This window comes from Oryctolagus cuniculus, chromosome 7 (genome assembly GCF_051225735.1).
Source record: "Oryctolagus cuniculus isolate XC-2025 breed Fujian yellow rabbit chromosome 7, ASM5122573v1, whole genome shotgun sequence".
Taxonomy (NCBI): Eukaryota; Metazoa; Chordata; class Mammalia; order Lagomorpha; family Leporidae; genus Oryctolagus; species Oryctolagus cuniculus.
Window position 1 is genome coordinate 76,252,046 of NC_142873.1, and position 9,619 is coordinate 76,261,664.

At 37.6% G+C, this 9,619-nt stretch overlaps 1 protein-coding gene across 1 annotated transcript in view; it reads right to left on the reverse strand.

Moving 5' to 3' along the window:
- Positions 1-9,290, reverse strand: part of TLCD4 (TLC domain containing 4) — an 86,827-nt gene extending 77,537 nt beyond the window's left edge. The window contains exon 1 of the mRNA XM_089337044.1: positions 9,062-9,290. The gene's annotated coding sequence lies outside the window, so the exon portion shown is untranslated. The remainder of the gene's footprint in view (positions 1-9,061) is intronic.
- Between the last annotated feature and the right edge of the window lie 329 nt (positions 9,291-9,619).

Sequence of the window (9,619 nt, forward strand, 5' to 3'; positions counted from 1 at the left end):
GCATCGCTAACGGCACCATTAGAGTGGAATACACCAGTTCAGTTGTCTATCTGTGGTGGGAAGGGCACCCAGGGGTCCAACAGGTCAGTGAACAACTTGGAGGCAATCCTCCTTGCTCAACATTATACCCTACTCCCCGTCACCACCTTGCACAGTGCATTGCAACACTAAGTGCCACTCCCATCCAAGCACTTCAGTTAGCCCCTCTTCCCCTTGGCCAAGTCAAATATCACTACTTCATCTGCTTTCTGGATTCAGTAATTTATTGAAGCTGTAGACTTTGTGCACACTTAAACAAGGAAGAAAACAATGCCAAAAAAAAAGTTTAATGAAGTAAATTTTCTCAATGAGTTGCTAGTTGTCAAAATTTTTAATCCACCAAATAGAATCAATTGTACTCATTTTCCTTGTGGCCTTCTTGCAAGCCTCTTTGTTTCTTTTTTTTAATAAAGATGTATTTATTTATTTGAAAGGCAGAGTTTATAGAGAGAAGGAGAGAGATCTTCCATCCACTGGAAGATCTTTTGTATGGCTGAGCTGGGCCAGGCTAAGCCAGGTCTCTCACTTGGGTGCTGAGGCCCAAGTGTTTGGGCCATCTTCTGCAGCTTTCCCAGGTGTATTAGCAGGGAACTGCATCAGAAGTAGAGCAGCCAGTTTTCGAACTGGTGCCCATATGGGATGCCAGTGTTGCAGGTAGTGGCTTTACCCACTGCACCACAATGACAGCTCCTATTTTAAGTATTTGAAAGGCAGAGTTACAGAGAGGAAGAGAGAGAGAGAAAGAGAGAGATCTTCTATCCACTCGTTTATTCCTCAAATGACCACAATGGCCAGGGCTAGGCCAGACTAAAGCCAGGAGCCAGGAGCTTCATTCAGGTCTCCCACATGGGTGCAGGGGCCAAGGACTTGGGCCGTCTTCTGCAGCTTTTTGAGGCATATTAACAGGGAGCTGGATTGGAAGTCAACGCCGGCATTGCAGGTGGTAGCTTAAACTGCTGTGCACAGCACCATTCCCTGCAAATCTCTTTCTACACCATCATTTTAGTGCCATTTGAGAAAGAATAAGTGATAAACATTATGATCATTTCGTGATATTTAAATAGCAAAGCATTACTTTTGTATTACAAAAAGAATTAAAAATAAAACAGGAAGGGATCCGAAAAGAATAGAAAGAACACAGTTCTACTTTTAATAAATTTCTAAGTTTTTTAATTGTACCAAAATGTTATCATGGATTTATTTTAAAAATTATGAATTAATTAAAAGTTGATGTTACCTGTCACCAGTTTACATACTTATAAATTTTAGATCATGTATTAAATATACTTTCTAATATATTTCTTGCATATACTTCAGGTTTTTGAACAACAAAATGAGTTAAAACAGAAAATATTATTTTGTAACTACTCTGACCTTTCTATTCAATGGATCTACCATAACATACTTCACCAACCCTTTATTGTTGAACATTTAGAGATCTTATGTTGGACCAAATCAGTTATTTAACTGAAACAAAATAGAAGCGTCTTACTAAAAATTAATTTGATGATTCAAAGCTTCAAATTTAATAGGAAAACACTAGCAGATTGCATTGACAAAGGGGATGCCCATTCTTCCACTACTAATCTAAACTGGTACTGGGAGTTATCAGTCAAGAGAACTAGAAGCAAGAGAGAAAGCAAAGAAATAACTATTAGAAAAAGAGTGTAAAATTGTCAGTATTTATGGGTAATGTGATCATATGTCTGGAAAATTACTGAAACATACAGTTTTTAAATTAACATATGTAAACATATATATATCAAAGAAAACCAATGAGAAAATATATATGTAAAATAGAAAATTAAGATTGAGAGCAGGATATAAAATAAATTTTCCAAAATTATATGTAATATGTATGTTTATATATGTGTATATATACAATATTTCCTTGCCAAATAAAAGGCCCTATTTATAATTGAAACAAAAAGTGCCTAGCAATAAATTTAATAAGTAATATGCAAAACTTAAATGAGGAAAACTTTAAAACATACCTGCTGGACCAAAAAGTAGACTTGAACTAATGAAAAGCCAGACCTTGTTCTTGGATAAAGTCAATGTATGTCAATTCTTCCTAAATTTTAATTTCTAAATTTATTGCAACCAGAATGAAAATACTAAGGCTGCGTTCTGGAATAGGAGAAGCTGATTTTATGGAAAGATAAATAAGCAAGAACAATCAGGTCAAGAAGGAAGGTGTAACTTTCTATATATTGAAAATAATATAGAAGCTGTCTAATGAAATACTTTGTGGTTTCCATAGGAATAGATAAAATAATGGAATTGGATTGGAAGTCGAGAAGTAGACCCAAATAAGCACAAGTTCAAATCAGCAGCATAAGAAGGACTTGGTAAAAAGTGAATATCATTGAGGCCAGTGCTGTGGTACAGAAAGTTAAGCCTCTGCCTGCCGTGTCAGAATTCCATATAGGCATCGGTTTGAGTCCCACCTGCTCCACTTCTGATCCAGCTCTCTGCTAATGCACATGGGAAAGCAGTGGAAGATGGCCCAAGTCCTTGGGCCCCTGACTCATGTGAGAGACTTGGAAGAAGCTCCTGGGTCCTGGCGTCAGCCTGGCCCAGTCTCGGCCATTGCAGCCATTTGGGGAGTGAACCAGCAGATGGAAGACCTAGCCCTATCTCTCTGTTCACTCTCTCTCCTTCTCTCCGTATCTTTTTCAAAATAAATAAATAAATAAATATATTTTTTAGAAAAGAATATCATCTGGAAAAAATAGAGTTAAGTACATATCTCATACAGTACATTAGGATAAATTCCAAATGGGTTAAAGATTTAAGTATAAAATACAAAGGCACAAATGCACTATAAGAAAATATGGGTGAATTTTCTTCTTACCTTGGAATGGGAAGACCTTTCTAATTGTGACTCAAAATCTAGAACTCATAAAAGTTTAACAAACCTTACTAATCAAAAATTTAAAACTACTACATAGCAAAATATAACTAAAACATAAGAAAAATAGAAGCACAAACTAAAAATGGAAAAAAGTATTTGATATTCAAATCACAGATAAAAGGCTAACCTCCTTAATATATGAGAAGCTTTTAGAAATCATGTAAAAAAAGACCAGCCACTCAAAAGAAAATAGGAGTATTAAAAGATGTCACAGAATAAAATATATGGGGCAGGCATTTAGCCTAGTATTAATAAGTCCATTAAGGTACTCACATCCCTTATTGGAGTATCTAGGTGTGGTTCCCAGCTCCAGCTCCTGACTCCAGCTTCCTGCTCATGTAGACCCCGGGAAGCAACAGTGGTAGTTCACTGGGAGACCTGATTTGAGAGCCCAGCTTTGGTCCTGCCAAGTCTTGGCCATTGTGGGAATTTGGGGAATGAACCAGCATATGAGAGCTCTCTCTCGCTCTCGCTCTCACTCTTGCTCTCTCTCTCGCTCTCACTCTTGCTCTCTCTCTCTCTCTCTCTTTCTCTCTCTCTGGCTCTCAGATAAATAAATTAGGAGGCCTGTGTTGTCATGCATCAGGATAAGCCACTACTTGGGATACCAGACTCTGATCCAGCTTCCTACTAATGTGCCTGGGAAGGGTTAGCTGAGCTTGGCCCAAGTACCTGAGCCCCTGCAGCCCACATGGGATACTAGGATGGAATTCCTGGTTCCTGGCTCAGCCTGACCCAGATCTGGCTGTTGCAGCCATCTGGGGAGTGAACCAGCGGATAGAAGATCTGTGTCTCCCTCTGTCTCTCCCTCCCTCTCTGCAGCTTACCTTTCAAATAAATAAATAGTTTTAAATTAATTAATTAATTAGTTTTTAAAATATATTAATTACCCTTATACATTATAAATGACCTTCATTCATAAAAGGCATTCAAGTTAAAATCAACCAATTTCATCCTATGAACAGATTGTTATTCCACATTACACTACTCTCTAATTCTGAGGCATTCACGTCTCATTATGCTCTTTTCAGATTCATTCTAACCACTCTAATTTAAAAAAAAGTGACATTTATGAAAGCTATCTTTTTTTAAAAAACAAATTCTATGTCCAAAATACCTTGTTAGTAAGGCACATTACTTTAGATGGAATGTTATTTATTAACATGTAAAATGTATGTTTACCATTTTGAAACATCTTGGAGAAACAGTGCACAGAGATGAAAAAAATTAGAATTAATATGATCCCTATCCTATTCTGAATAACAAATATGCTTTTAAAATCATAAAATGAGATGAACTATTCATAAGTAATGTTCATAGAGCTTATAAACACAATTTTATAATATAGAAATATTCCCTAGTATAAACATCCCCTTCTTCACCACCATCCTCTACTGAATTTATTCAATTCCAAAATAATAAATTTTTGTAGTGATATAAATTAACCACTTCACTAGTCATATAGACGAGGTACTATCCTAAATATAACAAAAGAAAATGAGTAATTTTTATTACAGAATCTCTTTACCATTCAAAGACATTATCTCTCTTATAAATTATTTTTTCCCAATCAAAATGTCACTACAGCTACTATTCATGCAATAGTCTTACTATAATCAAACCACCCTATACATGTGAATCATGTTCATCATCAGGTCCCTGCTTTAGATGCTCTATATGAGATGTCAGAAGCATCAAGAATAATTTTTTTTAGTTAGAAACGTGCCAGGGGATTCCAATACAATCCCATCAAGGTGGCATGTACCAACGCCATCTCACTAGTCCAAGTGATCAATCTCAGTTCACAATTGATCACACTGATAGATCTAAGAGTCAAAGGGATCACACAAACAAGACTAGTGTCTGCTAATACTGATAGAATCAAAAAGGGAGAGAAAGATCCATCATGGGAAGCGGGATACACAGAAGATTCATAGAATGGCAGCTGTCCTAAATAGCACTCTGGCCTCAGAACCAGCCCTTAAGGCATTCGGATATGGCTGAAGAGCCCATGAGAGTATTTTAGGCATGGAAAGCCAAGACACCCTGGAAAAAAAAAAAAAGAAGACCTAAATGAAAGATCTCTGCGAGTGAGATCCCATTGGAAAGAACGGGGCCATCAAAGAAGGAGGTACCTTTCTCTGAAGGGAGAAGAGAACTTCCACTTTGACTATGACCCTGTTGGAATAAGATCGAAGTCAGTCAACTCAAAAGGCTTCCATAGCCTTGGCAACTCATGACTAGAGCCTAGGGAGATTACTGACGCCATAAACAAGAGTGTCAAATTGTTAAGTCAACAACAGGAGTCACTGTGTACTTACTTCTCACGTGGGATCTCTGTCCTTAATGTGTTGTCCAATGTGAAGTAATGCTATAACTAATACTGAAACAGTATTTTACACTTTGTGCTTCTGTGTGGGTGCAAACTGATGAAATCTTTACTTAATATATACTAAATCGATCTTCTGTATATAAAGATCATTGAAAATGAATCTTGATGTGAATGGAATGGGAGAGGGAGCAGGAGATGGGAGGGGTGTGAGTAGGAGGGAAATTATGGGGGGGGGGAGCCATTGTAATCCATAAACTGTACTTTGGAAATTTATATTTACTAAATAAAAAAAGAAAAAAAAGAATGATGACTTAGAACTATTCTGGCATTTTTCATTAAAAATAATTGCACATAAAAAAATAAATAAAAAAACAAAAAAATAAAATAAAATATTATTTGACAGGCAGAGAGACAGAGACATACACACAGAGCTCCAGTACACTGTTTTACTCCCCAGATTCCTGTAGTGGTCAGGGTTGGGCCAGGCTGAAGACAGGATTTGTGAGATGGGAACCCATCCCAGGAGTCTTAAGTGGGTGGCAGGGACCCAACTACTTGAGAGATTACTTGCAGCTTCTCAGGGTTTGCATTTTCAGGAAGCTAGAATCAGGAACCAGAGCTGGCTCATGAAACCAAGTACCTCAACAAGGAATGCAGGCATCTTAACCAGCATTTTAACTGCTAGGTTAAATACCTGCCCCAAGAATAGCTACTATTTATATAGAAAATGTGTATTATGTATTCAGATCTCCCTCTTGATCCTTGGGCCTGTATTCTGTTCATTTTAGTAAAAACAAAATATTTTTGCCCATTAGCAAGTAATAGTTTTGAGAAATTACCTATGGACATCTCTTTTCAAAACAGTTTTGCTATACTAATATTTTTAAAGATTTATTTATTTATTTGAAAGAATGACAGAGAGAGGGAGAAACAGGGAGAAGGAGATCATTCATCTACTGGTTCACACCCCAAAAGCCTGCAATAGCAGGGGCCTAGCTGGGCAGAAATCAAGAAACTAGAGCTCTATCTAGTATCTCACATTTGGACCATCATTTGCTTCCTCCCACATGAATTAACATGAAGCTGAATTGGAAATGACAGCAGGATTTGATCCCAAGCACCTTGCTACGATTGGGGATTTTCCAAGCAGTGGCTTAACCAGCTGCACCACAAGGCCTGCCCTAATCATATTTTTTGAAGGAGACTACCTGTTTTTAGTGAAAAAGGTATTACTTACAGGGACTTATTTTCTACAAAGAAAGGTATGGTTCCAGCAGGAACCATAAAATTTTAAAATTTTCCTTGGTAGAAAACACAAGATGAGAGATCACTTTGGGGCACAAGTGTTAAAACTAATGGTTAAGAAACCCACATTCCCGGAGGCCATTCCCAGTAGTATACTGGGAAAAGCTGCTGCCTGCCCCCACTGGCATATGGGCCCCAGTTTGTGTCCCTGTTCCTCCACTTCCAATCAAGCTCCCTGCTAATGGCCTGGGTAAAGCAGCAAAAGAGCACCACGTGTCTAGGGCCTTGCCACCCACATGGGAGACCTAAACAAATCTCCTGACTGCTGGCTTCGGCCTGGCCCAGCCCTGGCCATTGTGGCCATTTGGAGAGTGAACCAGCAGATGGACGATCTTTCTTTCTCTCTCCCTGTCTCTCCCTCTAACTTGACTTCTAAATAAATAAATGAATTTTTAAAGAAAGAAGACGCCCACATCCCAAATCAGAGTCCCTGAGTTCAATTCTTGGCTTTGGCTCCTGACTCCAGCTTCCTGCTAATGGAAGTCAGTGATGACTCAAGGAATTTTTATGTTCCTTCCACCAATGTGGGAATCCTGGATGGTGTCCAACCTCCTGGCTGTGACCCTGACCCAGACCTGGCTGCAGTGGGCACTGGGAAGTGAACCAGTGGATAAGTTTTCTCTGTATGTCTATGTCTCTTTATTTCTCTAGTAAATAAAAATTTTTCAAAATCACTTTGGAAATACTGTTAATAATGTCCTCATACTTTGTCAAATACATGCCAATAAAAGTAGTACCCTAAAATGCTAACATAATATAATAGCCAAAAAGGAGGGGAAAATGGATTGTAGAGTAAGGAAAAATTTTAACTATTGATCCTGTTTGTGTATAACAGAAACTATAATATTATAGAAAGGATCAGGAAACATCAGGATCAGGAAATTAAACTTAATCCATTGATTATTTTTCTAATTAAATACAAATAAAGAATTTCACAAATATACCAAATTCAAATGAATTAGAGATGAATATTAGAATTATTTATTTTGATATAAATAAGAAACATCATTTATAGTGATGGATATAACCAATTACCCTGATCCAAATGTTATACATTGTATACACATATTAAAATGTCAAATTGTGCCCCATAAATATATACAGTTATTATGTTTCAATTAAAAATTTAATAACACATTTTAAAACAGAAAAATATTAACTTTACCTCCTAACATTTATACGTAGAAGTTGAGGTCTTCAGAATTTAAAGTATTGGCAACAACCAGTTTTCAGATGCATAACTGTCTCAGTGGTTCTCTCTCTCTCTACATGACCATGAGATCTACCAAGCCACCATAGAAAGTTGAGAGTCACCCTTTACTTATTTCTATACTCAGTGTCTGTATTAGAGCAACTGCCTCCAAACTAGCCCCTTTGCGGTAGTCTTGTTCCCACACACACATCCCTTCTCATTAATCTCTATTGCCTACACCAATAAGAATATGATAAATATTTTCTGAATTTAGAAATAAATGAAATCATACATTTATCCAAAGTCCAGCTTTATTGGACAAATGCCTAATGACCAAAGCCTAACACCCAGGTAGGCAGTAACATTATGGTAAGATAGGTTCCAAAGCACGATTGTCTCACAACTGTATCCTGAGAGTCAAATCTCTAAACACATCTGGATTTTAAGTTGTTTGGTGACCAAGTTTCTGTCTTACACACCTTTGCACCTTACAATGAACCTTGTAGAGTGGGTGCTATCCAAGTACTATCCTCCCTTTTTTTCAGCTTGTCAAGGATCTCATTTATGACACCTCAAAGTCCTATGGCTAGGAGAGAGTTTTAAATGGTCATCTGCATTCTGGAAAAGAGAAGAGCAAAATATGCCATGTTTGCCCTCATTTCTTACCCTGAGCAATTACCCAAAGTTAATAAAAAGGAGTCAAGTGATGCAAAGGCCTCTGCCTTTCGTTTTAGAACTCCCACAAAGGAAAAGCCCTCTGGTTCGTACATAAAGTCTTGTACCAGGGGACATTTGAAAAGCTATCAAAATTCGGCTTTTAACACTGTTATACACACACAATATTCTACTAGTACGAAAAGGAAAAGTCGTCCTCCTAATCTATCAACCTAGATATGAAAGAAACTCAATTTCAGTTCACTTTGTCTTAAACCAGATTAAGTCAACAAAGACTTAACACTGTAAGAACATCGTGGGAACCTCTGAAAACCACTGCATATGTTCTCATTTCTGTGCGTACAAGAAATGTTTAAAAATAAATAACTATAACCAATGGCTAAAAACACCAGTTTGCTCAATTTGACATTTTTTTATATTGATTTGGACAGGAGGGGATGAACAAACAAATAGAGCTGAAGCTCAAAACCATCAATCTTCTAAATAATTTAGATGTGGCTTTGTAAATTTGGTCTTCCTTGGTTTGTAATGACCATTACAACAGTAATGGCAATCATTCTTTGACTGTAAGGAAATCAATATAAAAATACAGCTCACCGACCTCCCTGCTGCTGCTTCATAACCTTGAATCCAAAATTCAGCTCTTCTTCGGGATTCTGTAGAAAATCATCTCCAAGCATTCCATGGTTCTCCCCAGTGTTGCATAAGATTAAGCGGCTGTTGAGGAGTGGAATAGACCTGCCACCTGCTCTGTGCTCCACTTATTCCTTCTTCCCTTCATAGGGGTTGACTGAGTACCTTCTGTTGCTTAAATGCATTGGAGTTTCACTGCTTACCTAAAGTAATTCTTCCAAACACAACACTCCCCCTAAAAGAAGTTCTGCAGAAAACATTCTTCAACTTGTTCTACCACCTTTGATCTCATTTCTCAAGAAGCTCTTGCTGCATTCCCCTAGCACTTGACCTTTTCATCTCAGGGTTTTGATAGTTCTTTGAACCTGAGAATGTATGGGTTTTTCTGTTTTGATTCTTAGCTATAAATTTTGCAATTAACCTTTGCTCAATTCATTTCCACCTACTGCAGGTAATAACTTCACCCAGTTTAGACTGTATCTCTGCTGTGCCTTAACCCTGTCCTTCCCCTTTCTGCAATCCACTT